The sequence below is a fragment of the Eptesicus fuscus genome, chromosome 9 (genome assembly GCF_027574615.1).
Source record: "Eptesicus fuscus isolate TK198812 chromosome 9, DD_ASM_mEF_20220401, whole genome shotgun sequence".
Lineage (NCBI taxonomy): Eukaryota > Metazoa > Chordata > Mammalia > Chiroptera > Vespertilionidae > Eptesicus > Eptesicus fuscus.
The window spans coordinates 34122243-34128491 of record NC_072481.1 but is presented as its reverse complement, the minus strand read 5'-3'; the positions used below and the strand labels follow the sequence as shown (position 1 = coordinate 34128491).

General features: G+C 49.2%; 1 pseudogene; it reads left to right on the top strand.

The window, feature by feature from the left end:
- The first annotated feature begins 5499 nt into the window (after positions 1–5499).
- LOC103284209 (trafficking protein particle complex subunit 6B-like) lies at positions 5500–5979 on the top strand (annotated as a pseudogene).
- The last annotated feature ends 270 nt before the right edge of the window (positions 5980–6249 follow it).

Here is a 6249-nt window from a genome sequence, read left to right as displayed (position 1 = left end):
TCCTAGCTGGTATGCACATTTATTTTTTGACCTATGACCCAATTACCTTTTAGAAGAAAGGTTGCAGTGAAGAGAATCTAAGAAAATGCAGAGGAAACTTAAGGGATAAATCTACAAGACTACCTTAACCCTTTGCACTCACTTGCTTTTTTCTCGATTCCTTTATTCTACTCAGGATTTAATTTTTTTAAATACCCCAGATTTTACAAAGCGCGGCAGTAGAATAAAAAACTGGAGTTTCTTTTCATACAAACTTATTTATTTGGATTTTTTTATATTTTAAATTATTGATACATTCAATACAATTCGACATATGAGCTGCTACCGATGCTAACCGTGTCGAGTCACACTCGACATCCGAGTGCAAAAGGTTAATGCAAGTCAACAAACTGTTCTGTTGTTTGTATAATGAATTTAATAACATAACTGCCTATGTTACTATGATGCTCTACTAATATAATGTTCAACATCATCTGCTTCTACATTGTTAAGCAAGACTCCCTTAGTACTATATAAAAAAAAATGTCCCCAGTGATTGAATTGGTGACAGATATACCTTAGTTGACAATTCACATCTTTTTATGGATGGTCGTATGAAAATACACAATAATTTTTTCTTTTTTAAAAATATGTTTTAATTGATTTTTAGAGAGAGAGGAAGGGAGAGGGAGAGATAGAAACATCCTATCTAATAAAAGAGTAATATGCAAATTAACCATCACTCCACTACAACCACAAGCCACGCCCACCAGCCAATCAGGAGCAAGTATGCAAATTAACCCAAGCAAGATGGCTGCGGCCACGGAGCGAGCAGGAGGCTTGGGTTTCCCCTAGCAATGGAGGAAGCCAAGCTTTCTGCACACCCTGGGAGGCCCAGGCCTGCACTCAAGGCTACAAAGTTTCAATTATAGAAGATAAATAAATCCCAGATAGCAGGGCCTCCGCTTGGGTCGCCAGGGGTAATGGCCAGCCTGCAAACCACAACAGGCCCCTTGCCCAGGCCACCCCATGCCCCAAGGGAACCCCCACCCTGATCCAGGACACCCTTCAGGGCAAACCAGCTGGCCCCCACCTGTGCACCAGGCCTCTATCCTATCTAATAATCCTATCAAATAAAAGAGTAATATGCAAATTGACCATCACTCCAACACACAAGATGGCTGCCCCCATGTGGACACAAGATAGCCAGCAGGGGAGGGTAGTTGGGAGGGACCAGGCCTGCAGGGGAGGGCAGTTAGGGGTGACCAGGCCTGCAGGGGAGGGCAGTAAGGGGCAATCAGGCTGGCAGGGGAGCAGTTAGGCATTAATCAGGCTGGCAGGGGAGTGGTTAGGGGGTGATCAGGCTGGCAGAAGCAGTTAGGGGCAATCAGGAAGGCAGGCAGGAAAGCAGTTGGGAGCCAGCAGTCCTGGATTGTGAGAAGGATGTCTGACTGCCTACCAGGATCGGGCCTAAACGGGCAGTCGGACATCCCTCGAGGGGTCCCAGATTGGAGAGGGTGCAGGCTGGGCTGAGGGACACCCCCCTCCCCCCATGCACGAATTTCATGCACAGGGCATCTAGTCAATGATAAGAGAGAAACATCATAGTTCAGCTGCCTTCTACTGGAGATCGAGTTGAAACCCAGGCATGTGCCCTGAGCGGGAATCAAACCAGCAACCTCTTGGTTCATAGGTCGACATTCAACCACTGAGCCACACCAGCTGGGAAATACACAATATTTTGATGTATCCTTTTCAACTTCCACCTTGTTATTAGGTGATTTCCTTAAGACCTTTATCACTTTTATTTGCTTATATGTTTACTAGAAGCCCGGTGCATGAAAATTCGTGCACCTGGGGGGTGTCCCTCAGCCCAGCCTGCGCCCTTTCGCAGTCCAGGACCCCTCAGGGGATGTCTAACTGAGGGCTTAGGCCCGCTCCCTGGGGGATTGGGCATAAGCTTGCAGTCAGACATCCTTCTGGCAGACCAGGAGCCCTTGGGGGATGTCCACCTGCTGGCCATTAGTCGGACATCCTTAGCACTGCCATGGAGACAGGAGAGGCTCCTGCCACCGCCGCTGCGCTGGCCAGCCATGAGCCAGCTTCTGGCTGAGTGGTGCTCCCCCTGTGGAAGCACACTGACCACCAGGGGGCAGCTCCTGCATAGAGCATCTGCCCTCTGGTGGTCAGTGTGCATCATAGCGACCAGTCGTTCTACCATTAGGGTCAATTTGCATATTACCCTTTTATTATATAGGACTAGTGGCCCGGTGCATGAAATTCATGCACATTAAAAGGGAATTAATTTAGAGGAAATATTTTAATATTGCTATTTGCCCTTTCTCTGTAATAGAAGTGTCAGAGATGAAAGAAACTTAGTAAAATGTATATGAAAATCTCCCTCCTGTCAGAGTCTGGGGCGCACCGCGGGACCCAGAGTCAAGTCCCCGCCCACCCACACGTACTTTGAAATCACAGTTGACTTAGACCTGGCTGGCCCCACCCCTTCAAGCCCCTTCGGGTGGTGGGTGCAGCCTCAGGTCCCCAGGCCTGGCGCCGGGTGGGGGGCTCAGTCTCAGGTCCCCTGTCAAGCCCCACCATGTGGGGGTGCAGCCTCAGGTCCTCCAGCCCGGCACTGGGCAGAGGCGCAGCCTGAGGTCCCCCAGCCTGGCGCCGGGGTGGGGGGTGTGGTCTGAGGTCCCCCATCAAGCCCCACCGGGCGGAGGGCTGACCTGAAGTCCCTGTCAAGCCCCGCTGGGTGGGGGGCGCAGCTTGAGGTCCCTCATCAAGCCCTGCCAGGTGGGAGGCACGGCCTGAGGTCCTCCATCAAGCCCTGCCGGTGGGGACACAGCCTGAAGTCCCCTGTCAAGCCCTGCCAGGTGGGGGACACAGCCTGAGGTCCCTGTCAAGCCCTGCTGGGCGGGGGAGCAGCCTGAGTTCCCCCGGCCTGGTGCTGGGGTGGGGGGCATGACCTGAGGTCTCCTGGACTGGCGCCGGGGCAGGGGGCATGGTCTGAGGTCTCCTGGCTTGGTGTCAGAGCGGGGGGCATGGCCTGAGGTCCTCATCAAGCCCCACCAGGGAGGGGGAGCGGCCTGAGGTTCCCATCAAGTCCTGCCAGGTGGGGGGCACGGCCTGAGTTCCCCTGTCAAGCCCTGCTGGGTGGGGGGCATGGCCTGAGGTCCCTGCCCAGGCCAGGCGCCATGCAGCCTCAAGTCCCTGCTGTTAGGTCATTATGTGATGGTGTCCTGACTAATTTGCATATTATCCTATAATTAGATAGACTAGAGGCCTGGTGCACGAAATTCGTGCACTAAAGGGAGGGGTCGTTCAGCCCGGCCTGCGCCCTCTCACAGTCCGGAAGCCCCGCGATTGATTGCCTGGCAGAGGGAGGCCCTGCCCACCACCACCGGCCGGGTAGCCTGGGCCTCCCTCTTTGGGGCGATTGAGGAGCCCCCTGGCCGGTGGCCTGGGCTTCCCTCTGCAGGTGATCATGGGGCAGTGGCGGGGCCTCCCGACCAATCGCATTGCACCCATCTTGGCGGCGGCAGTCAGTGCTGGGTCACCGTGGCATCCGCAACCCAGTAGGGACCGAGAGGTCAGCAGTTCAGCCCACTCGCTAGTCCCCGCCCACCCAAGCTTGCTGCACGTGCGCAGCCTGGCGTTTGGTTGTCTATTTGGTCATTTTGGATGTTACGGACCCTGGCTCTTTATATATTAGGATTATTTGCTTATCTCATTCTTATTTGCTTATGTGCATCTTATTTACTTATGTGTTTATCATTTGTCCCCTCCCACTAAAATATGAATTCCAGGAGGCTCTTTTTTTTTGGTCAATCCTCACCCCAAGATATTTTTTCCCATTGATTTTTAGAGAGAGTGGAAGGGAGAGAGTGAGAGAGAGAGAGAGAGAGAGAGAGAGAGAGAGAGAGATCAATGTGAGAGAGACACATTGATTGGTTGCCTCCTACATGCGCCCCAACTGGGGCTAGGGATCGAACCTGCAACCCAGGTATGTGCCCTTGACTGGAATCGAACCTGAGACCCTTTGGCCTGAGGGCTGACACTCTATCACTGAGCAACACTGTCCAGGGCCCAGGACATTCTTCTTGTTCATCACAGTATCACTGGCTTCAGAACAGTGTCTGGCTCATAGTAAGTGCTCAGTAAATAATTGGTGAATTAATGAATCCTACTCCCATTGTGTGGAAGTTCTTCAAAGGTAGTATGAACCATTCATAGTTAAATTCCTACTGGGTGCTATGCTACAAGCAATATTTAAGGATAAATTTAAAAGAAGTATCAAGGGATACAAGGGTGAATAATATATGGCCCTTTTCTTTAAAGTACTAAGCTCCAGTGAATTTTTTAAATGTGTACCTTTCTTACTTTCAGAAAGGATTTAAAGTAGTTTTCAGTAAAAGTCACATAAATAGAACTGATCCTATCTAAAAAAGAGGAAATATGCTAATTGACCCTAACACCATCGCAAAGATGGTGGCACCCACAGCCAATAAGGAAGGAATATACTAATTGACTGCCCTGCCCTCAAAGATGGCGACACCCACAGCCACAAGATGGCGGCACCCAGTCCCCTCAGCCCTGCTGGGGCAGCAGGTGCATGGCTACTCTGCGCGCCTGCCTCCTGAGTCCCCCAGTCCCTTCAGCCCCCCCCAGCTGCCCAGGGCTAGCCCGAGGTGCAGGCAAGCCTCAGATAGTGGCTGCCCAGCTGCCCAGGGTCGCCTGAGTCTCAGGTAACCAGGGCCGGCCAAGGCTTGCGCTGCAGGCAGTGGCAGCAGCAGAGGTGTGATGGGGCATCACCTTCCTCTGATCGCCGGGTCGCCTCCCGCCCCTGAGGGCTCCCAGACTCTGAGAGGGCAGGCCGGGCTAAGGGACCGCCCCCCTCCAGTGCATGAATTTTCATGCACCAGGCCTCTAGTAAAGATATACAAAAATATAAACTAGAAGGAAAAATGGAAATGCCATAAATTTAAAATTTGAGTGTTTGAGCTAACATAATTTCCATAATCAAGCATGAATTTTAGTTTGAATTTTCTAGTATTCAAAGCAAAGAAATACTGGGTATCTAAATCTTATTATCTGACAAATGAACACATTGCCAGTTGGTCTGAAAAGAATGTTTCTTGATATTGAATTCTAAAAGAAGTTTGTTACAGAATCCTTATATAAGGGACACTGAGAATAATATGATGGATAATGTAGTTGATGTTTAGATGATTATTCCCTATGCAATCTTTTTTATTATTATTATATCCCTGCTATAAAGACATAATATTAAGATTCTGCCGGAGGACTTGGCCACCCTGGGGTGGCCACGCCTGGGCTCACTCCAGTACCAGCCTTCAGGAAACCAAGTGAATTCCTCCGTCTCCTAGCAACCAGGGACAGGCTGGGGACTGAGGGAGCAGCTGCGCAGTCCAAATCGCTCTGGCGCTAGCCAGCACCCACGAGCCTGGCCCAAATGGGGAGCCAAAAACCAGAGCTTTGAAGAATAAGCAGGAAATGGCCGAGGAGGTCTTGTTTTTGCTTCTCCATAAGGAAGTGGTGTCAAGAGTGTACTGTCCGCGGAGCTGAAAGGAGGGTGGGGGAGGGTTGAAAAATGGATGCTAAGCTGGAAAACAGAGGGTTTGGAGTGGACAAGGATTGATAGGGTTACAAAAGATACAGCAAGGTTCAAGGATGAGTTAGATATCATGAAGTTCATTTGTAAAGATTTCTGGACTACAGTATTCAAGAAACAAATCGACAGTCTAAGGACAAATCAACAGGGCATCAATGTACTTCAGGACAACAAATTTCGTCTGCTTACTTAGATGTCTGCAGGAAAACAACTTAGAACACACATCTAAGTATTTAACGTTTACATGTGGCTATATCAGAGGTGGCTTATCAAACTTGGGGATAAAAAATATTGTAACAGCTGAAGTGTCTTCAATGCCTGCTTGTGAAGATACAGAAGTTGTAGAACATACTGAGAAATAAGGCTTCAACATGGTAAAGAGTTAAATGATTCGTGCAGGAAGTATTTCAAGTAGCAATGATTTCATTACATTCTTGAACATTTGTATTAATATAAGCTATTTGCTAACTTGTATAATGAAGATGTACTCTTAAGCAGGGGTAAGGTTGTATTTTAGCAATTTAACAAGTTAAAGCATATAAAGAGACATTCTACCATAACATACATTTTACTTAAACTATTCAGAATGAAAAAAACCTGATTTCAAATTAATAAACACCAAGATGTAAGAT